A 23,464-nucleotide genomic window follows, 5' to 3' on the forward strand; every position below is an offset into this window, starting at 1 on the left:
ATAGTAAATTTATTTATAGTGTGCTAGTTTAATTGTCACAACGCAAGCAATTGATATAATTTGATAACATAAATAAGCAAATTCCTGCAGACTATCTTATGACTTAAAAAGCAGTAAATTTTCAACAAAGTTGTTTTATAAGCTTAAGTAATTAAACAACTATAAATACTGGCCTTCGTAATGAAAATATTTCTGGCACTCTCACTTCTTTCCAATTAATTATTAGTAAAAGACAGGCAGAGGATTGTTTAGCCTTGAGAGATCGCTGATATTGCCAGTTAATCCTGAGCATCAGAAAATGAGCTTTCTGCCAAGAAAAGGCATTTCGACGGAGTATTTATATCAGGTTATTCAAAACTTCTCATCAACTGTGTTAACTTACTTTTCTCTAAGTCAAAGAAATCACATCCTGGCATTTCTGAGTGTTAAGTTGCTTGTATGAAATATGTATATTTCACATATATAAATTATATATATTATATTGTTTGTTGTCTTCAAACATATACATATAGCATATTTTGACCCTCTTTCCCCCTCAGTATCCGTTCCTTCCCCCTCCCCCTTTCCATTGTTCCCCCAGTCTGTCCTCCTGTCCTCATTTCACATTCATGTCCCATCACCATCATCATCACCATCATTTTAAGACTAGGTCCCACAAATGAGTGAGAGCATGGCTTATCTTATTCAACATAATGATCAACAAGCACAGGAAATAACTGGTGAAAAGTTACACAGCTAAAGTGAGATTTAAACCCAGAGTTCCGAATTCAAATCTCCACGGTATACTGTGCTTAGATGTCTTAATATTAGTTGAACAACCGTTGGCCTGGATGTTGTAAAGATACTTTAAGCATCAAATAAGTTATCAAACAAAAAATCTTCCCAGCTTTGATATTTAAAGGATGTGAGATAAATGGTTTTGTTTTAAAAATATCAGTTGTGTTGAGTTAATTAAAAGTATAAAATACCTAAAAATAATTGGGAGTCTTGGAAATTCCCAGCTTTTTTGTCTTGTTAATTTTCAAATCTTATAAATACAGTTTATCTGGTCCAGAGTTTTGTGGCCAAGAAAATTCTTGGGAAATATAGGAAGATATGGTTGTACCTCACAGTATCAGTCTTATAATTTTGATGTAGTCCAACTTCATTCCAGCAGCTAATTTTTAATTTGGCTAATCTTTTTATAGTCATTAATGCTTCAGTTGGGTCCCTTTGGTTTGCTTTGTTTCTCTATACATTTATACTATTTAGAACCAAATTTGTGATGGGCTTGCCAGTCACAGCAGCACGATTTATAGCTTAAGTCTATATACATCTTACAGTCATTTCCTGTATACAAAGAATTGATTTCTGTAAATGTGTCCTAAATGAGTTTATAACTGCAAAAGATGCTACCTATCTCCCCCATTCTAGCACCCCATTTTTATCAGTAAATCTAAACTTATCCTACCATAAGTAACAGTCTTTCCATCTTAAATTGTCTAGGATGAAAGTATTTGAAGAGCTATAAAGGAGAAAAAATACACTTTTTTAGTATTGGTCAAAAGACCAGAATAAGTGTCAGTATATAAAAATTTATAAGGAAAGAGTTTTGGGTTAGGTATTGTCAATAGAATTTCTAACACTCAAACAGGCTCTTCCACAGGGTGATTCAACAATTCCTTACAAGATTTGATGACTACTTTCAATCATTTACTCAAAAGATATTTACTAATTGTACTGGACACATTTTGAACATTTAGCCTTTGTCTACATGAAGTGTATAGTCTTTTGGAGATTTACAGGCATTAAATAATCACAAAAGAAATATATAATTATAAACTGCTATGTACTGTAAAAAGGAAAATTATAAGGTACTATGCCTGGGTACCAAATTTAGATCAGGAAAGAAGGCTGTTTTGAGAAAATGACTTGAGTTATAACCATAAAGAATGGTATAAGTCAGCCAAGAAAGAACATTATTATGCAATAACTCATATTTATCATCTTTGCTGCTTACCTTGCTTTAGATCTCTAAATGTTTGTTTTCTTAGTACTAAAAGGATGAAAATAATCACCTCCTAGAATTTCTTTTTAAATATGGCAGAGCACATAAAACACTTAGTACAGTGCCAGTCACACAGTAAGAACCTGAAAAATATTAACTATTGTGGTGGTGTTTATTGTTATAAGGCATAGTTTAAGTGGGAAAGCAAATTCAGCTATTTTGAGGAACTGAAAGAAAGCCAGTTTGAGCTGAATGTGATAGTGCATACCTACAATACCAGCACTGGGAAGGGTGAGATAGGAGAATGGGGAGTTCCAGGCTAGCCTGAGCTACATAGTGAGAACCTGTCTCAAAAAATTAAAGAGGGTGAGGTAAGAAAATTTGTCTCAGCCTTGATGAACAAAGGTAAGAGTCACATGAGATGTTACTTATGAGGAGGTAGGAGCCAATCAGTCAGGACTATTACTTATTACTTGATCCTAGAGTTGAGGAAAAACTGCTAACTATTGTAAGCCAGTGCCATGGTTTAATTTGTGTTGTAAGATCATGTGGTTGCAATAGATTGGAACACTAGAACATAGTTGACAGGAGCAGCGGTAGAAGAGGACAAGTCAGTTAGGATGCCACTGTGGTAGTTAAAATGAGAGAGAAAGGTGTCTTGGACCAGGACGATCAATGGCAGTGCTGATAAAGAGAAGTGGATGTGTTTGAGATATATTTGTTTGAGGTGATAGATTGGATGGATAGAGGCTGAAAAATAAAAGAGGATTCTATTCAATCCCCAGCATACAGTGGGTCTTTGATAACTTAATTATTTATTATTTGTCAGTGATGTCCTGGTATATACAATGTTAAAGGATAATTCCAATTCTAAGAATCTCTGACTCTAAGAATTTTAATATTACTAGTCTTCCTCTCATCCACCAACTTTGCTTCTTTTTGTGGTGCTTTTATAGTTTCATTACATCTTTCTGAAGAAGAGCAAACAGAACAGGACTACCATTTTAGAGACAATGACTTTATACCTTTCTTTATGAGCAGGACATCTTTTATATTTGATGATACTCAAAACTATATGGGCATTTTTCTATAATAGGAACCTGGAAACATCATTGAGAAAAAAATCAACAGACTGATGGGATCTTTTAGTGGTCTGTTATTTTAAGTATAAAATGTAGATATTTGTTCATATAGTCCTTGAAAATATTAATTTTAAATATATTATTACTAATTTATATCATTTTTATTTAAAATTATTACAAATTCACTGGAAGTATGAAATTAATACATAGGAGTCCTATGAATGCTTCTTATGTAGTTTTCCTTTACAGTAACATCATAGGTAATTAGAATTCAGTATTAAAACAGGAAACAGGCAGTGGTATACTATGTGTGCATGTTCTCCACTTTATCACATGTATACTTTTGTGCAAACACAACCCCAATCGTGATGCAAAACTGCTACATCATCATGAAGATTTCCAGCACACTAATCCACAGTTATTTCTGCCCTCTCTAATTAACTCTTGGTAACTTCTAATCTGTTATCTATCACTATAATTTTATCACTTTGAGAATGGTATGTAAGTGGAATTAAATAGTATATAACCTTTTAGACAGCTTCTTTTCATTCGGCATAATGTCCTTGAAATCCACGTAGCAGCTCATCCTTTTTTATTGCTAAGTAATATTCATGGTATAGTTACACCACTATTTGCTTACCCATTCACCAACTTAAGGACATTTCGATTGTTTCTAGTTTGGGGCCATTATAAGCAAATCTGTTCTTAATAGTTGGTTTCAGGCATTTGTGTGGTCATTCTTGAGTTTTTTTTTTTAATGTTAATTTTAAGTTACCACATTTCTACTCACTTGAAGAGATTCATGACTGTCCTACAGTCTAGCCACATTGCTTTATCTCTTGAAATATAATTAAACTGCTTTGATTTCACCTCACTTATTTCTTAGCTTATCAATTTAGAAAGATTTCATGAGCAATCTACTATATCCTCTGGTTTGCTAATATATAGTAAATGATTCTTGAACAGAAAGAGGAAGAAGAAAGGACATGATTGATCTTCTAAATCAGGTATTCCACTTTTCATTAAAAGACATTAAAATCATAGACTGATTCCAAGCTGGATTATAACCAGTTCATTCGAAGCCAAGAGATGAAGTCATAGGAGGAAATAGAAAGAAATCTATTTATTGAATAGTGATTATTTCACTTAATCTTCAAATGATCCTTGAAAAATAAGTTTTCTTACTGCCTTTCTATAAGTAATGAAACTGAAATTTATTGAAGTTATATAATGGGTCCAAAATTGTACAGCTAGTAAATAGCAAATTGGGATTTCAAACCCCAAGATTTCCATCTCTAGTTCCAAGACTCTTTTCTCTGCATCAAGTAATCATCAGTTTGTCCTCTTTAAGTGAAAGTTTGAAGTACATTCTTGGGAATTAACGGTTAGAAAGATTTGAAAAGAGCAAAGTAAACTTTTACTATGTAATGTTCTAAAGCCAACATGGTAATTGTCTTTTAAAATATTGTCAAATGCTATTAGTTTTTGAGGAATATGGAAAAATAATGTATTTATACTGGAAATAGGAAAGATTTTTGAAGGAACTGGAAAAATAATGGAGAAGTACTCGACATAAAACCTCACTTGGCATAGTGGTTAGTTTTGCTGCCCTCTGGTAGAATTACCATGAAATTGGTTTGCTACAAGTTTATTTTATTTAATGAATTCCATTTTTTCTTTCATTAAGAGGAGAAAGCTGACTTTAGAAGGACCTATTCAAATCATAAGCCCTATTTCCTTAAGGAAAGGTCCCAGAAGCTGGTGGTACCATTTAGTCAAACAGGAGAGGCTAAAGTAAAACTCTACCCCTAAGTACAGTCTGTACTCTCAGTGTCATTATCTTTTAAAATATCATCTACTCTTTCTTGTTTTTAAGTTATAGATATCTATGGCACAGCTGCAATATGCTGTTTAGCTCCTTATGACAGGGAGTGGTAATTTTTCTCAGGGAATAGAAGGTTGTACAAAATGTGTATTTCTTCCACCTGAATATGATGAAAACAACTACAATTTATTGAAAACCCATGATATGTCAGATACTTTGAATATATTATATCACAATCCTTATGAATGCCTTGGAAAATAATAGTTATTACTCTTATTTTATACAAAAGGAAATTTTTATTTCAGAGAAATTGTAAAACTTGTCCAAAATCAGGTAGTACAGTAGAAGAGCCAGGACTACAAAGGAAATATCTCTACCTTTTCCACATCATCTTACTTCCTCTTAGCAATTAGCTGAAGATTTCCAGTTGTATTTCTAATGAATATATGGTATCTTGTTATTACCACATGAGACCACAAGTACCACTTATGGTCTAAGAAGCAATTTTTTAAAACCACAATATGTTAAAATTATTATGTCTTCAGATTACACATTTGACATTTATCATCTTTGAAAATATATATAGAATCACTTATCTGATTAAGTGAATTATAGTATTATGTCTATGAAGGTATAGAAAATTAGAAGGAGTATGAAAAAGGGGCCTCAAAAGGGAAGATACAGAAAATGTGTGAACATAATAGTGTATATGAGCTAAGAAGGTTTGCGACATTACAAAGGATAATCCTGCCCAACCCACCATTTTCTGAAAAGTGAACCATTACTTCATAAGTGAGATGTAATAGTTTCTAACTACAAACAAAAGAAATTTATCTTAGGAAATGAAATCAGCAAATTTCTAGGTACATTTGAAGTACTTACAAAGTGGTAGGAATTTCTGGGTTCTTTGGGGTATTAGAGATACAATTTTTCTGATAGTTGTGGCATCTCTTTGTAATGAGCAAATTAAATTATAGGAAAATAATAAATACTGTTTTAGCTGTTGTTCTACAGAAGTTTCTTGTACAGCTGGTAAAGCTAAAGGTCATGGAGAAATGAAGACTACAGAAAATTCATCATATCATAAAACAAAAGCTATCTTTAAAAAGTGCTAGTAACAGATAAACCAATATGAAATCATTTTAAATAGTTATTAAGGGAAGCAACAAAGATCAAAAAAGGTTCACATGATTATAAAGATGAAAAGGCAAAATTTTTATCTATAGGGAAAATGAGTGATATACATGATACTGTGCTTAGAGCTAAAAGCACAAAAGTCATTGAAAGCCAAGAATACCTTGATTATATAAAACCTTACATGACTTGTTTTATATTTAATATATTATTTTCTTTTATTCTTACTAAATGTGTACTTGGTAAAAATATTCCAGGAAAAGATATTGGGAATAATGTCTTTCACTTACATAATGATACAGATAACTAGGTATTTATCACACATGTCATATCTTAGAGTAGTAAACAATAGTACTCCTTTTTAACCAGTAGTTTCTTAGGAGAGGACAGAGGCAAATGGTGGAATAGAATTTTCTAGCTATGGTTCCCATGCAGAAACATCAGTTTATATAACTATCCACACGTGAAAATAACATCACAAGAGCTAAGGAAACTACTATATGGTTATAGCATAAGAATGAGAAAAAATACATTGAAGAAGGTAGGAATGCCAGTTTTACATTACACATATCAGGAAACATTCCCAGGAAACACAGGATGGAGAGTGATATTTTTCACTTGGGGGAAAGAGAGAACAGTAAGCATAGGACTTTGTCTTAGACCCCTAGCACCAGGGCTGGTGCAGTTAAACTCAGGACTGAGCAAACCTCCATGGCTTCGGACGCTAGGCTGGTACCTACCTGTGGAGCAAACCTCCACACCTTCTCTGGTACCAGATGGGAACCCATAACTCTTCAAAGCTGGCAGTAAGCAATCTGTATTATTGCCAGCTGATGACAGTGGCCTTAGACTCTGATATGCTTAGAAGCAGGCAAGCCTCAGGGGCCATGGGGCTTTGGGTGTGCCCTTGCACTTGCCAGCATCCTGTACCACAAGATTCCAGCCTAGTACCATGCCAGCCACAGTGGTCCCAGACTTAGGGTGTTCCACAATGCATTAAAAAGATGTTAGTGGTGAAATAAAAATTTAAAATATGGATTAAGGATTGAAGTAAAAGAAAAGAAGTTTTTGTTTTTGTTTTGCAAGCAAAGTTATCAGTTAATACCAACAATAAGATTGTTTTTGTAATCCTCATGGTAACAATTAAGCAAAAGCTTATAGTACATATGCAAAAAATTAAAAAGCAAAGAGTCAAAGCATATCCATGGAGAAAATCGCTCAATCACATAGGAAGACAGAAAGAAAGGAAGAAAGGATCTACAAAGTAACCAGAAGACAGCAAATGACACTAAGTTCTTACCTGTCTGCAATAACCCTGAATATAAATGGATTAAGCTCTCCAATCAAAAAACCTAGAGTAGGTACACTTACATCAGATAAGTCAAAAACTATAAAGAGAGCCCAAAAGTTCATTATATATTGATAAAAGTGTCAATTCAGCAACAGCATATTATAATTATAAATAAATGTATGTACCCTAAATATATAAGGTCAATCTTAGTAAATCTGAAGAGACAGACTATGATATAACAACAGTAAGAGATTTCAACACTCTACTTTTAACAATAAATAGATCATCCAGATAGAAAATTAACAATGAAACATTAGACTTAGGCTACATTCTACACAAAATGGACCTAATAAGCATACAGAACATTCCTTCCAGCAGTTGAAGAATGCACATTCTTCCCAAGTGCACAAGGAACATTTTCCAGAAAAAAAATCATGTTAAGCTGAAAAACAAGTTTTAACAAATTTAAGAAGACTTAAGTCATTTCAATTGCCTTTTCTAACCATGGTGGTATAAAGAATAGAAATGAATTACAAGACATATTTTGTAAAATTCACAAATACATGAAAATTAAACAGCATACTCTCAAGCCAATAGGTCATGAATAAATTAAAAGAGAAAACTTCAAATTTCCTGAGAGAAGTGAAGATGGAATACAGGAAAGGCAGTTCTAAGAGGGAGTTTATAACAAGAAACCCCTCATCAAAAAAGGAGAAAGTTCTCAAATTAATAACCTATTGTTGCACCCTAGGGAGCTAGAAAACAAGAAACAGGTAAACCCAAAATTAGTAGAAGGAAGGAAATAACAAAGATCAGAACAGAAATAAATGCGATATGGACTAGAAAAAAAACAGAAAACATCAACAAAGTGAAGAATTGGGTTTTTTTTGAAAAGATAAAATAAAACTTTGGCTAGACTAAGGAAAAAAGAAGACTCAAATAAAATTGCAAATGAAAAAAGGAGATAGTACAACTGATATCACAATAACACAAATGGCTATAAGAGACTATTATGTGGGCCAGATATGGTATCTCACACCTGTAATCCCAGCTACTCGGGCAGAGATAAGGGTCAATGTTTGAGGCCAGCCAGGACAAAAAGTTACCCCATCTCAACAGACCAGCCATGGTGGCTCATGCTTGTAATCTCAGCTACAGTGGAGTATAATTAAGAGAATCACAATCTCAGGTTGGCATTAGGCAAAAAGTGCTCGATCCTATCAAAATAACAACTAAAGCAAAAAAAAGGCTAGAGATGTGGGTCAAGTGATAGAATGTCTGCCTAGCAAGCACAAAAACCCTGCATTCAAACCCCAGTACCTTAAAAAAAGACTTATTAATTTTATGCCAACAAATTGGATAACCTACAAGAAATAAATTTCTCAATGCATACAACCTACCAAGAGTGAATTATGAGGAAATAAAAAATCTGAAGTAAGGGTGAATATGGTACAAATACTTTATATACATGTATGTAAATGGAAAAATGAAACCTGTTGAAACTATTCCAGGAATGGAGGGGGGAATAAAGGAGAGTAATGGAGGGGGTGAATTCAAATATGATGTATTTGATATATTGTAAGAGCTTTTGTAAATGTCACAGTGTGCCCCCAGCACAACAACAACAAAAAAAAAAACAGAAGAAAAACTTGCCTATTGAAAAAATAAATGAAATAACAAAAAAACCCAACAATGAACAGGACCTTGAATCAGTTGTAAAATGTCTTCAACAAAGAAAAGATCAGGACCTGGTGGCCTCACTGCTGGTTCTACCAAACATTTAAAGAACCAATACAAATTCTTCCCCAACCTTTCCAAAAAACTGAAGAGAGAAAAATTCTTCCAAACTCACTTTACAAGGCCAGTACTACTGTGATACTAAAATAAGACAAAGAAGAAAACTCCCCCCACCACCACTAAAATAAAGAACGAAGAGGAGGAGGAGAAGAATAAAAGAAAAAAAAAGAAAAGTATGTCAATATTCCTAGATGCAAACATCCTCAACAAAATACTAGCAAACCAAATTGAATAGCACATTAAAAGGAATGTTGTCCATGATCAAGAAGGATTCATTTCAGAAATGAAAGGATGGCTCGACATACACAAATCAATACATGTTGAATTAAAGAACCCAACATGTTAACAGAATAATGTACAAAAACAATATTATCACTTCAATAAATGCAGAAAAAACATTTGACAGAATTCACCATTCTTTCATACTAATAACTCTCAACAAATTAGGAAGGGAAGGGAAGCACCTCAGTAGAATAAAAGACCTGGAGTATTAACCCACAGCTAACATTGTATTCAATTGGAGAGACTTGAAAGCTTTTTCTTTAAGATCCAGAACAAGACAAGGATACACACTCTTGCCATGTCTAATCAACATAGTACTGGAAAACCAAGTCAGAGCAATTAGGCAAGTATGAAAGTAAAAGGTATCTAAATTATGAAGAAAGTAGTTAAATTGTCCCTTTTTCCAGGCGGTATGAATATATATATATATATACATGTACATATATGTATATGTATATATACATATAAAAATTGAAATACTTATGAATAAATTTAGCCACCAACATGAAAAATTTCTATACTGAAAAGCACAAAACATTGATACAAATGGAAGAAGCTACAAGTCAGTCAAATAATATCTCATGTTTATGGATTAGAAAAATTAATATTGTTATAATGTCCAAACTACCCAAAGAAATCTACATATTCAATATAATTGCTATTCATAATACCAATGACTTTCTTCAAAGAAATAGTAAAAGCAATATAAAACTACAAAATATAAAATACAAAATATAAAACTACAAAAGACCCTGAATAGAACAATTTTGAGCAAAACAACAAAGCAGGAGGCATTAAACGTCCTGATTTGAAAATATACTACAAAGCTATAGTAACCAAAGTAACAGAGCTGGTATAAAAACAGTACACATGGGCCAATGGAATAGAACATACAGCCTAGCAGTTTACATGTTTGTAGCCAAATGGATTTTTAACAAAGATACCAAGCACACACAATGGGAAAAATATAGTCTCTTCCATAAATGATGTTGGGAAAACTGGATATCCACAAAGAATAAAATTAGACCATTAATTCATACCATATACAAAATTAATCAAAAATAAATTAATACTTAAGTATAAGACACAAAACTATGAAACTACTGGAATAAAACACAGGCAGACTCCCCATGACATTGGTCTGAGCAACTGTTGTTTAATATATGATCTCAAAAGCACAAGGTAGACACTGGTGGCTCACAACTGTAGTCCTAGCTAGTTAGGGGGGTGCTGAGATAAAGAGGAGTACAGTTTGAGACCAACCCAGGCAAAAAGTTTTCCAGACCCCTTCTCAACAGAAAAAATCAGGGTGTGGTGGTGTGTATCTGTCATCCCAGCAACTGTGGGAAGCTTCAAATAGGAGGATTGCCATCCAGGATGGCCTGGGTGAAAAGTGAGACCCTATCTCCAAAATAACCAGAGCAAAAAGGGCTCTCTCAAGCAGTAGAGCACCTGCCTAACAAGCACAAAACCCCGAGTTCAAACCCCAATACAAAATAAGTAAGCACAGGTAACACAAGGAAAGATAGACAAATGATTACATCAAACTAAAAAGCTTCTGCACAACAAAGGAAACAGTCAACAGATGAAGACATGACCTATATTGCTCAGGAGTTAATATCCAAAATATATAAAGAACTCCTCCTACATCTCAGTAGCATTAAACCAAATAGCCTGATTTTAAAAATTGGCAAAAGACCTGAGTAGACATTTATCAAAAGAAAATATAAAAAAATATGTGAAAAAATGCCCAATATTACTAACACAGGGAAATGAATATTAAAACCACAATCAAATACCCATTCACTCCTGTTAGCATGGCTAATCAAAAAGACAGAGGATAACAAGTATTGGGAAGAATGTAGAAAAAAAGAAACCTTTGTTGGTTGGTTGGAATGTAAATTATTACTGCCATTATGAAAAACAGTATGGAAGTTCCTCAGAAACTTAGATATCAAACAACTATATGGCTCAGCAATCCCAAGGAATATATCCAAAGGAAACAAAATCCATGTGTTGAGGAAATATTTGCACTCCCATGGTTATTGCAGGACTATTCACAATAGGCAAAATATGGAATCATCTTAGGTGTCCACCAATGGATAAATAGATGAAAAAATGTATATATATATATATATGCATATATATATATATATATATATATATATATATATACATACAGTGTATTTGCAACAACTTGGATGGAATTGGAGATCATTATGTTAAGCGAAATAAATCAGGCACAAAAAGACAAATATCACGTTCACATGTGAAATATAAAACAGTTGATCTCTGGAAGTAGAGACTAGAATGGAGGTTACCAGGGGTGGGGTGGGGTGGCTAGAGAAGTGTGAGGGGATGTTCTTGATTAAAAATTATAGGTAGCTAGCCAGAGTAAGTTCAAGATATTTATCATACAGCATGCTGACTACGGCTAATGAGGATATAGTATGTTCTTGTAAAATGCTAAGAGTGGATGACAAGTGTTCTCGTCACAAAAAATGACTGTGATATAACACATATCAGTTAACTAGATTTAGTCATTCCTCAAAGTTTATAGACTTCAAGATATGCGGTACATGGTAAATACATATAGTTTTGCCTATCAGTTTCAAAATTAATACTGTCTCAAATGGCCTGAATTAGAATAGCAGTTAACTACTCATTCAAAAGAATCAAAATAAGAGAAATACTAAAATTGAATATTGTATTTCAAATAGCAATAGTCTTTTCAGATATGAACATTTAGGACACTTGTTGCTAGGGCAATTTGTCTTCTAAGGAAACATATGTTTTATCACTATTTTAAAATTGATAGAAACAATTTTTCCTTCTGGTTTTTCAGAATTTACTCCTAAGGGTTTTTTTTTTTAATCACATTCAATATGATGCTGTATTTGTGCTGAGAACACTGAAGTTCAGAATACAAGTATGTTTAAAGATTATTGTTTGTGTGTTTTTTGTGGTACTGGGGTTTGAACTTAGGGTCTACACCTTAAGTCACTCCACCAGCCCTTTTTTATGATGGGTTTTTTCAAGATAGAGTCTCGTAAAATATTTGGCCGGGCTGGCTTCAGATCATGATCCTCCTGATCTCTGCCTCCTGAATAGCTACGATTATAGGCGTGCGTCATTGGTGCCCAGCTGAAGATTATTGTTCTATGGTTTGAAGTAAACTTATATGTATCTCATTTTCCTTTATCATGTACTTACACTTCTGTGTTCTAGATGGATATTGCAATTTTTATAGCCAAAATGGCAGGTAAAACTTCTTTCTTCATTTATTTATTTGTCACTCAAAGATCACTTCATGAATAATTACTGAGTGGTAGACACACAGTTAAGTAAACCTTGATCCTTAAGTGGCTTATGATTTAGAAAATGAAAAAATAATTATGTGCATAGTTTAGCCAAAACATTAGTCCTATTATATAAGATACTCTAAGAAAAAGAAGTAAAAATTGTTTTGGCATATATCATAAGCACATGTGTGTTGATAGAGAAACCATCTCTGTTTGGATAGAAACATAGTTTCATTTTTTTAGGACATGAAGTGTTCATCTCAGCTTTTGAGGAAATGGAACCTTTAATGTCTGCAGAAGGGGACAAAAGCTTTTGGTTGTCAGGGGTTTATAAGAGATTTTCCTTGAAGTCTGAATTGGCATTTAGTGCTGCTTCACTTTTTTCCTCATTTTTATGTACATGTTTAACATCGATGAATGATGAAGATTTCTACCAATGTTTTTATGCTTAGGATGTATAAGAAGGACCATATGTCACTTCTTGCAGTTTAAAAGACAATGAGGACTGATGGAAATAATGGTAGGACCAGAGCAAATGGATTGCTTTGAGCCACCTGTTGACACTATCACTTTTACACAAAGTGATGACCAAGTTATAACCTGAGCATACAACCAGTGAAAAGTCTCCATGGTTCTGCTTCTTAAAAAAATTTTTACGAACCTACATAACCAATGAACTAAAATTTGAAACTCAAGGATTACAAATACTGTAGAAAGGAGCAGTAAGCTTCTGTAAAGGACCAAATAGTATGCATTTTAAGCTTTCAGGATATGTGGTCTCTGTCATAGCTACTCAGCTCTGCTGTTGAAAGCAACCATAGACAATACACAATGAATGAGCCTGGCTCTGTTCCCAGTGAAATCTTATTTATTTACAAAAACAGATGGCCAGCAGGATTTGGCGTTCATGCTGCAGTTTGTCCTATCCTGTTGTAGAAAGTTATACCTTATCTGGGGTATACCAGTTTTTATTGAGTCTGCTGTATGTATCCTGCTTCATTAGTGGTTTATCATTAACAAAAAAGCAGTAAATGCAAATATGATTTCTTCAAATCTTACTTTCAAATCAGAAAATAGATTCAAATTAGCAGACAGATTGTGTTGTTACCATTCGTTGATTCGTGTACTGATTGTGAACATACTGATTTGCATTTATATGTAGACCACATGTGTATACAAAGTACTCTCCTGGAATTTATCATTTTTCCCTAACAAACACTTAAGAATCTTATGAGGAAATATTTTCAAGAAAAATGAAATCTGCTATTTATGCACGTGTTCACATTTTTCTAAATATTATGCATAAGCATTGCCACATAATGAGTTTTAGTGAATATTTCTTTTACTATTTTGACTTGAATTTCCCACTAGGTTGAGATAGTTTGCATTTGCTTTGTATCCTCTTCTTATTAAATGGCTTCTTTTTTTCATCAGTTTTAATACATAGTTTGATGGGAAGTCCCCTAGCAGCAGTTTTGTCCAAAAGTACATGCTCTTTTTTTTTTTTCCTGTCCTGGAGTTTGAACTCAGGGCCTTCGCCTTGAGCCACTCCACCAGCCCTTTTTTGTGATGGGTTTTCTCCAGATAGGGTCTCGCAAACTACTTATCCAGGCTGGCTTTGAACCACGATTCTCCTGATCTCTGCCTCCTGAGTAGCTAGGATTGCAGGCATGAGACAGTGGTGCCCAGCTTCTCTTCTTTTGAATATAGGAAAAATAAGTGAGTCTGGGTTTAGTTAATCATAAATACAGACAGCTTTGTGTTTTATAGAAAGTTTTTTACATGTATGTGATCTTTTCATTTTAAAATACAGATGGAAAGATAGTGGCAGCTGAGTTACAAGATTCATATGCTCAATTTTTTCTGATTGATGAATTTTGGAAAAACTCACAAAAATTGGTATTTCTCTGGTTCCTGGGTGATAACATGAGAAATGAAATCAGTTTTTTCATCATTAAATTCAAGAAACATCTAGATGATGCAGATGTATCCAAATATGTAAGGGGGAGCAGAACCTAATAAATTATCGAGAGGGAAATGAGTTTATTAGGCTATACAAATGTATATTGTAAGATTTTTTTACTGACTTTTATGACCTTCCACAGTATTTCCCTCACCTGTTCTACAATTATTTTCCACACTTCCCATCATCTTTCCTGTGACCTGGCCAAACCAGACCACTCAGTATTCATTAAATCATCTCATAATTTATCTAGATCTTCAGTTCACCCACCTCCAGAGACCTTTACTTTTCCAGACCCAGTGTATGCTATGCATCAACTTTCAAGACCCACCTCAAATCACTCCCTCAACCATGAAGTTTTTCTAATTTCCCTGTCCAATCAGCCTTTCAGCTCTTTGTCTGCATGATTACAGTCCTTAGACTAGTTTGCTTTATATCACAGTTGCTTTTTCATTTGTACTATTCCTACAGAAAACTCCTTCACACCAATAAGTACCTGTCTTATGTGTCATACACTGACAACAGGTATATGTTGAACTCTGATAGGTTAAGAAATGAAAGGTAATTTTTTCTAATAAACCTCGTTGCTACTGGGTACAACCTTAAAGAACCTTAATGTACTTAAGTCTGAAAATATGGTATTTTTGTAATGTAGCCAGAATATGGAAGCATATTTCAGTGGGGAAAACAGCATGAGAACAAAGCATGGAGGCTTGAAACCCTGGATTTGCAGAACTGTGTTGTAAACTGCTCAGATTGGTTGGAGGGAACTAAAGCACAATGGACAGTTCTCTTGGCTCCTGCTTCTTACCTGCAATGTCCTTGCACCTTTCCTGGCTCATAAATACCAATTCCACAAGTCAGCTCAAGTATCTCTTCTATACTTACTTTCAATTATCTTCTATGTTTTATGCATGCTTCTGTCACCTTTTAGTGCCCTTCTTTATTTGTTTTGTTTATTTCTTTTATTCATATGTGCATACAATGTTTGGGTCATTTCTCCCCCCTTCCCTCACCCCCTCCCTTAACTCCCCAACCCCTTGCTACCAGGAAGAAACTATTTTGCCCTTATCTCTAATTTTGTTGAAGAGAGAGTATAAGCAATAATAGGAAGGAACAAGGGTTTTTGCTAGTTGAGATAAGGATAGCTATACAGGGAGTTGACTCACATTGTTTTCCTGTACATATGTGTTATATTCTAAATTAATTCTACTCAAACTAACCTTTTCTGGTCCCCTTCTCCTACTGGTTTCTGTCACTTTAAAGTTTCTGCATTAGTTCCTTTGCATTGAGGACATCAAATGCCATTTTTTTTTTCGAGTTTCTTGCCTATCCTCATACCTCCCTTGTGTGCTCTCGCCTCATCATGTGATCAAAGTCCAATCCCCTTGTTGTGTTTGCCCTAGATCTAGTGTCCACATATGAGGGAGAACATATGATTTTTGGTCTTTGGGCCTGGCTAACCTCACTCAGGATGATGTTCTCCAATTCCATCCATTTACCTGAAAATGATAAGATTTCATTCTTCTTCATGGCTGAGTATTATTCCATTGTGTATAGATACCACATTTCCTTGATCCATTCGTCAGTGGTGGGGCATCTTGGCTGTTTCCATAACTTGGCCATTATGAATAGTGCCACAATAAACATGGATGTGCAGGTGCCTCTGGAGTAACCTGTGTCACATTCTTTTGGGTATATCCTCAAGAGTGGCATTGCTGGATCATATGGCAGATCAATGTTTAGGTTTTTAAGAAGCCTCCAGATTTTTTTCCAGAGTGGTTGTACTAGTTTACATTCCCACCAGCAGTGTAAGAGGGTTCCTTTTTCCCCGCATCCTCACCAACACCTGTTGTTAGTGGTGTTGCTAATGATGGCTATTCTAACGGGGGTGAGGTGGAATTTTAGTGTGGTTTTGATTTGCATTTCCTTTATGGTTAGAGATGGTGAGCATTTTTTCATGTGTTTTTTGGCCATTTGAATTTCTTCTTTTGAGAAAGTTCTGTTTAGTTCACTTGCCCATTTCCTTCTTGGTTCATTAATTTTGGGCGAGTTTAGTTTTTTGAGTTCCCTATATATTCTGGTTATCAGTCCTTTATCTGATGTGTAGCTGGAAAATATTTTCTCCCACTCTGTGGATGTTCTCTTCAATTTAGAGACCATTTCTTTTGATGAGCAGAAGCCTTTTAGTTTTATGAAGTCCCATTTATCTATGCTATCTCTTAGTTGCTGAGCTGCTGGGGTTAAATTGAGAAAGTCTTTGCCTATAACTATTAGTTCCAAAGTATTTCTTACTCTTTCCTGTACCAACTTTAGAGTATGGGGTCTGATATTAACATGCTTGACCCATTTTGAGTTAATACTGGCATAGGGTGATAAACATGGATCTAGCTTCAGTTTTTTGCAGACTGCTAACCAGTTTTCCCAGCAGTTTTTGTTGAAGAGGCTGTCTTTTCTCCATTGTATATTTTTAGCACCTTTGTCAAAGATAAGTTGGTTATAGTTGTGCGGCTTCATATCTGGGTCCTCTATTCTGTTCCACTGGTCTTCATGTCTGGTTTTGTGCCAGTACCATGCTGTTTTTATTGTTATTGCTTTGTAATAAAGTTTGAAGTCAGGTATCGTGAAACCTCCAGCATTGTTCTTTTGACTGAGTATTGCCTTGGCTATTCGCAGTCTCTTGTGTTTCCAAATGAACTTTAGGGTAGACTTTTCAATCACTGTGATGAATGTCATTGGGATTTTCATGGGAATTGCATAAAAAACATCTAAGTTGCTGTTGGGAGTATAGCCATTTTTACTATGTTGATTCTACCAGTCCATGAGCATGGGAGATCTCTCCACTTTCTATAGTCTTCCTCAACCTCTTTCTTCAGAAGTTTATAGTTTTCCTTGTAGAGGTCATTCACATCCTTTGTTAAGTTTACTCCTAGGTATTTGATTTTTATGAGGCTATTGTAAATGGAATTGTTTTCATATATTCTTTCTCAGTTTGTTCATTATTATTATATAGAAATGCTAATGATTTTTCTATGTTGATTTTATATCCTGCTACCTTGCTATAGCTGTTTATGGTGTCTAGAAGCTTTTGTGTAGAGTTTTTTGGGTCTTTAGGGTATAGGATCATACCATCTGCAAATAGGGATATTTTGACAGTTTCTTTATCTGTTATTCCTTTTATTCCCTCTTCTTGCCTAATTGCTCTGGCTAGGAATTCCAGTACTATGTTGAATAGAAGTGGAGATAGTGGGCATCCTTGTCTCATTCCTGATTTTAGGAGAAATTGTTTCAGTTTTTCACCATTAAGTATAATGCTGGCTGTAGGTTTGTCATATATAGCTTTTATAATGTTGAGGTACTTTCCTTCTATTCCTAGTTTTCTTAGTGCTTTTATCATGAAATGGTGTTGGATCTTATCAAAGGTTTTTTCTGCATCTATTAAGATGATCCAGTGGTTTTTGTCTTTGCTTCTGTTAATGTGATTTATTACATTTATTGATTTGCATATGTTGAACTACCCCTGCATCCCTGGGATGAAGCCAACTTGGTCATGGTGAATGATCTTTTTGATGTGTTGCTGAATTCGGTTTGCCATTATTTTATTGAGGATTTTTGCATCAATGTTCATTAAGGAGATTGGCCTATAGTTCTCCTTTTTGGAGGTATCTTTGCCTGGTTTTGGGATAAGTGTAATACTGGCTTCATAAAATGTGTTAGGCAGCTTTCCTTTCCTTTCTATTTTGTGGAACAGTTTAAGGAGGGTTGGTATCAGTTCTCTTTAAAGGTGTGATATTTATTCAGCAGAGAATCCATCAGGTCATGGACTTTTCACTTTTGCGAGACTCTTGATTGCTGCTTCAATTTCATTTTGTGTTATAAATCTATTCAAGTGATTAATATCATCTTGGCTCAGTTTTGGACAATCATAAGTATCTAGAAATCTGTCCATTTCTTCAAGATTTTCAAATTTATTTGAATATAGGTTCTCAAAGTAGTCTCTGATGATTTCCTGGACTTCCATGGTATTTGTTGTTATTTCCCCTTTTGCATTCCTGATTTTACTGATTTGGGTTTTTTCTCTCCTCATATTAGTCAGTTTTGCCAAGGGTCTATTGATCTTGTTTATTTTCTCAAAGAACCAACTTTTTGTTTCATTAATTCTTTGTAAGCTCTTTTTGGTTTCTATTTCATTGATTTCAGCTCTTATTATTATTTCTCTCCTTCTATTTGTTTTGGTATTTGCTTGTTCTTGTTTTTCTAGGAGTTTGAGATGTATCAGTAGGTCATTGATTTGGGATCTTTCAGTCTTTTTAATATATGCACTCATGGTTATAAACTTTCCTCTCAGGACTGCCTTTGCTGTGTCCCATAGGTTCTGGTAGGTTGTGTTTTCATTTTCATTGACTTCCAGGAACCTTTTAATTTCCTCTTTTATTTCATCAATGACCCATTGTTCATTAAGCAATGAGTTGTTCAGTTTCAAGCTCTTTTCATGTCTTTTTGGTCCTTCAGGGTATGTTTGATGAAATTGGGTACGTTGACATGGGATGCATATAGGTTGATAATTGTTATTTCCTTTTGGTCTATTTCTCCTTTTATTAGTATGGAATGTCCTTCTTTATCTTGTTTGATCAATGTAGGTTTGAAGTCTACTTTGTCCACAATTAGTATTGCTACTCCTGCCTGTTTTCAGGGGCCATTGGCTTGGTAAATCTTCTTCCAACCTTTCATCCTAAGCCTATGCTTATTTATATCAATGAGATGGGTCTCCTGTAAGCAACAAATTGTTGGATCTTCCTTTTTAATCCAGTTTGTCAAATGGTGCCTTTTGATGGGGGAGTTAAGTCTGTTCACATTAAGTGTTAGTACTGATAGGTATGTGGTGACTCCTGTCATTTAGTTGTCTTAGATGTTTGAGGGTTTGATTGTGTATAACTAAAATCGATGTTACTCTCTACTTTCTTGCTTTTTCTTTTCCTGTAGTTTGATACTGTCTACCCTTTCATGGTTACGTTGGGTTTCACTTTCTGTGTGCAGAATCCTTTAAAGAATCTTTTGTAGTGGTGGCTTTGTGGTCATACATTGTTTTAGTTTCTGCTTTCATGGAATACTTTTGTTACTCTATCTCTTTTGAATGATAGTTTTGCTGGGGAGAGTATCCTAGGGTTGAAATTATTTTCATTCAGTGCCTGGAAGATCTCACTCCAAGCTCTTCTTGCTTTTAATATTTCTGTTGAGAAGTCTGCTGTGATTTTGATGGGGTTACCTTTGTATATTATTTGTTTTTTCTCTCTTACAGCCTTTGATTTTCTTTCTCTAGTCTCTGTACTTGTTGTTTTAATGATAATATGTCATAAGGTAGTTCTATTTTGGTAGTTCTGCTTGGTGTTCTGGAGGCTTCCTGTGCCTGTGTGGGTATAGTTTTCTCTAGATTTGGGAAATTTTCTGTTATTATCTTGTTGAATATATTATGCATTCCTTTTGCTTGCACCTCTTCTCCTTCTTCAATGCCCATTATTCTCAGGTTTGACCTTTTGATGGAGTCAGTAAGTTCTTGTATTTTCTTTTCACAGGTCTTGAGTTGTTTAATAGTTCTTCAGTTTTTCATTTAGTTACCATTTCATCTTTGAGTTCTGAAAGTCTGTCTTCTGCTTGTTCTAGTCTGCTGGATTGGCCTTCCATTTTGTTTTGCATTTCTGTTTCGTTCTTTTTTCTGAGGTTTTCCATATCCTGAGTACCTTCCTCTTTAATATTGTTTATTTTTCTCCTGAGATCATTTATCTCTTTATTTATTGTATTCTTTGTTTCACTTTGGTGTTTATACAGTGATTCTATAGTTTCTTTTATTTGTTCTTGTGCTTTCTCAAATTCTCTATTTTTGTTGTCTTGGAATTTCTTAAGTGTCTCATGTACATTTGGTTGACCATATCCAGTATCATCTCTATAAAATTCTCATTGATTACTTGCAGGATTTCTTCTTTCAGATTGTTCTTGTGGGCTTCATTGGGTTCTTTAGCATAGTTTATCTTCGTTTTGTTGGAGTCTGGATCTGGGCATCTGTTTTCTTCATTTCCCTCTGGTTCCTATACTAATTTATTATTAGGGAGAAAATGGTTTCCCTCCTTTATCTGCCTTCCCATCAGTGCCCTCACTACTGTTACTTTCCCTGTACTGTATGTAATTCAGTATTGTCTAGCTTATAATAGTAATGATGGTGATATCTCTCACGATGGCTCCGGCCGAGTTGGGCTGAACCAGAATCCAAACTCTGCAGGCCACCGCCACCTCTGTAGTGCCCAGTGCCCTTAGTGCCCTTTTTAGTTATATACATACTACATTTGAAGTCCTTTAAGAACCAGGGTCTGTAAATCAAAAGTAAATCAAGAAGTATAACTTCTATTTAAGAAATCAATAACAAATGAAGATAAATTCAAACGCTTCCTATGAGCTGCAATTTTCTAGCAAGTTAAAATGGTACTTTACACTCACTGGGTTTAAATCTGTACTCATCAGCTTTCCTCTAAAATCCATCCCAATTCATGCCTCTTATCATTTTCTAAAATTGGCCCACACTCTCCAGGGCTGAAAGCTCAATATTTTCTTTGATTCTTCTCTTTCTTTATACTTACTTTTAATGAATTTACTAGCTTTTATAAATTTTCTTTTGATGACTTATATCCAATCTTTTTTTTTCTTACAGTGATGCTTTATAACCTTAATCCACTGGGTTTTTGAGGTTCTCAGTATTCCACTGATATTTGTTGGGTACAAATTATTTGCCATACTGCTACAGATAAAAAGTTGAAAAACATTCTTGCATTTCATGCATTATTTGGATGACAAGTTAGAGACATTATAACATAATATTGTATGGCTATAAGAGGAGTCAGCACTTAAGCAGAAGTTTGAATGATGGGGAGTGGTCTTCCAAAAAGTGGTTGAGGCCTTAGACACACTCTGTAAAGCAAGAAAAGCATATACAAAGGCTGAGTCATGAAAGAACCAGAGTATTGTATAGTGAAGTGTTGTTAGTTTTGTACACCAGGCCATAGGTTGGGAAGAAAGAGTCAGAACAGGTAAATAATTTTGAAGTAATGAATTATGAGAATCCATATTACATATGAGAATACCAATTACAGAGATTTTTATCCTGTAGGAGCAAGTAGGAGGTGTTGACCTTATAGTAATATTATAGGACAATTATATTAACCAGATAGAAGTTTCCTGCTGGCTTCAGGATAAAGCATAAATTAGAGGAAAGGGGAGACCAATAACAACGTTATTGCAATATATTGGAGAAAGATGATATCTGGCAAAAGGGGGTAAAATATTTAGGAGAGAGTAAAATCTCTGGTGAATTCAGGGTCTGTGTTTTGTAAGTGTAGATTTAGAAGTGCTTGACACGTAGTATTTATTGAATAAATTTGTTCAAAGATTGATTTACTTTATCTTAGTTCCCTTTTGAAATGCTCTACCCTTCTATCACTGCATATCCAAATTTTATTTGTCCCTTAAAAACCTGGCTAAAATACTACCTGAAAGAAAATTTCCCTAAATTCCTATACTCAAAATAAACTTTGTTTTTTCCTAACATGTGGTCTTTTGTAGTATTTAGTACTTTCTTCCTGTGGGTTGGACATATTAATATATATCTCATTTGACTATAAATGTTTTGAGGGAGAATCGATGTTCATATTGCTATTTATATCCCTTATACTAGCTAGCACAAGAGTCTTGTTTAATCAGTATTAAATAAAAATAAAGATCATATCTGACTATGATTTTGGAAATAAAATATCCTACAGTAATATAACAAAGTAAGTAACAGAAAGGACTTTTAAGCCAGACTGTTTTCTCAGTCTAGTAGAAGATACAAATATTTAACAATAAACCAAATAGAAATTAAGATACTTTAAAGATGAAAAATTATCAGAAGTATGTCTGGAAAGAATATTGAGGAATTTCAGAAAGCTTCATAAAGATCAAATAATTGGCAGTTCTTTGTATTTCTTAATGTTTTATGTCTCATTCAAAAAGATTTGGGAAAAAAAAACAGATCTTTTTTTGTCACCTTGTTGCTGCATGGTGTGGAAATGTAGAAAGATATAATTACATCAGTCTCCTTAAAATCAAGAAATCTCAAAACACGCCAAAACCGTAATAAAAGAAGTAGAATAAGAGTGAATGACTTATGGTTATTTACCCAAAAAAGTATGGCAAATAACTTTTTTTTTTTTTTACTAAAGAGAGTAAGAACTAAGGATGATTTAAAATACCCATGATGGCTTCCTAAAGAAGTTAAGACTTGATTTAACCCTTAAGGAGTAAAAATAGATTGATTATTCTTATCAGGAGACATGATCCAGACTGCATGTGGTAATTGACATCTCAACATTACAAAAAGTGATGGGAGAGGAAAAGGAATAAGCTATTTAAAATGTCAATTTACAAAGAAACACAACTGCCTGGGAGAAAGCATAATGGAGTAAATTCTTACATCATGCTATTTAAATTATATGACTGTGCCTTTCCTGCCATCAGAAGTATCTAAGATACTTGGATACCAAATTCTAGGAGATTTCTGTGATGGAGAAAAAGGTTCTGGGTATTGCTGATAGAAATGAAATACTCTCAAAATTATTCTCTTTTTAAAAATGTAAGAAAAAAATTTAAATAGTTTTAGCATGGATTATAACTTTATAGTTCAGGAGCAGTACAGCACAGTGCCTTTTTATGAGAAATGTACCAAGTATAATTCAATCCATTACACTGATTTTAAAATATAAGTAAAATAAGATAAG

The 23,464-nt window shown here is 34.2% G+C and overlaps 1 protein-coding gene and 1 long non-coding RNA gene across 11 annotated transcripts in view; one reads left to right on the forward strand and one right to left on the reverse strand.

The window, feature by feature from the left end:
• Col24a1 (collagen type XXIV alpha 1 chain) overlaps positions 1-23,464 on the forward strand; it is a 353,893-nt gene that overhangs the window by 167,708 nt on the left and 162,721 nt on the right. The window lies entirely within an intron of this gene.
• LOC141424872 (uncharacterized) overlaps positions 1-23,464 on the reverse strand; it is a 196,170-nt gene that overhangs the window by 11,952 nt on the left and 160,754 nt on the right. The window lies entirely within an intron of this gene.

This window comes from Castor canadensis, chromosome 7 (assembly GCF_047511655.1).
Source record: "Castor canadensis chromosome 7, mCasCan1.hap1v2, whole genome shotgun sequence".
Lineage (NCBI taxonomy): Eukaryota > Metazoa > Chordata > Mammalia > Rodentia > Castoridae > Castor > Castor canadensis.